This window comes from Citrus clementina, unplaced genomic scaffold (assembly GCF_000493195.1).
Source record: "Citrus clementina cultivar Clemenules unplaced genomic scaffold, Citrus_clementina_v1.0 scaffold_5, whole genome shotgun sequence".
Lineage (NCBI taxonomy): Eukaryota > Viridiplantae > Streptophyta > Magnoliopsida > Sapindales > Rutaceae > Citrus > Citrus x clementina.
Window position 1 is genome coordinate 19,721,196 of NW_006262201.1, and position 1,095 is coordinate 19,722,290.

A 1,095-nucleotide genomic window follows, 5' to 3' on the forward strand; every position below is an offset into this window, starting at 1 on the left:
CAAAATGAGGTTTCGGTCTCGAGTATCAAAGAGATCTGCCACTGCATCATAGTCCCATCTACGCTGCCCAGGGACCATCAAACTGCTGATTGGAGCTGAAACTATACTTTCATTTAAGCTGGTGGAAATAAACCCATTATCTGCATCAGGAAGCCAAGGATCCGACCCGATGAGAGTGTTCTGACCACTGCCAACCTGGATCCTACTACTGCGAACAATAATATGCTTGGCTGCCAACAGAGATCTCCACACAAAACTTGGATTATGACCTAAGACAGCCTCTACAATAGATGTGCGAGGAAAATACCGAGCTTTGAAAATCTGGCCAAGAAGAGATTCCGGATTCGTTAACAGCTTCCAAACTTGTTTCCCCAACATTGCCACATTGAAAGCGTGAAGGTTTTTGAAGCCAATTCCTCCAGTGGTCTTGGGTTTACACAGCAAATTCCATTTCATCCAGCGAATACCACCTCGCCCCTCATGTATGCTTCCCCACCAGAAAGAGTTCATCATGGTTTCTAATTCTTTGCAAAGGTCTAGAGGCAAAAGATAAACCTGCATAGCATAATTGGGAATAGCTTGAGCCACTGTTTTTAACAGAATTTCCTTACCAGCTCCTGACAAAAAATTCATACTCCAGCTGTGAAGCTTCTGCCACACCCTATCACGAATAGAACTGAAGACTTCCTTTTTATTCCTGCCAACAAAAGAGGGTAAGCCAAGATAAGTGCCATGGTTAGCAGTAGCGTTAACCTCTAAAATATGACAAAGCTGCTCCTTAACATCTTCTTTAACATTGGAACTAAAGGAAATTGAGGATTTGCTGAAGTTTACCCTCTGGCCTGACCCTTGACCATACACCCCAAGGATGCGCTTAATCACACGAGCTTCACTGTTGTTAGCCTTGAAGAACAAAAAGCAGTCGTCCGCGAAAAATAGATGAGAAACAACAGGAGCTCCTCTAGCTACCTTAACCCCATGGAGCAAACCAGCACGCTCATGCTTGCGGATTAAAGCACTTAACCCCTCCGCACAAAGAATGAATAAGTACGGCGACAAAGGGTCCCCTTGACGAAGCCCTCTACTAGGAACAAT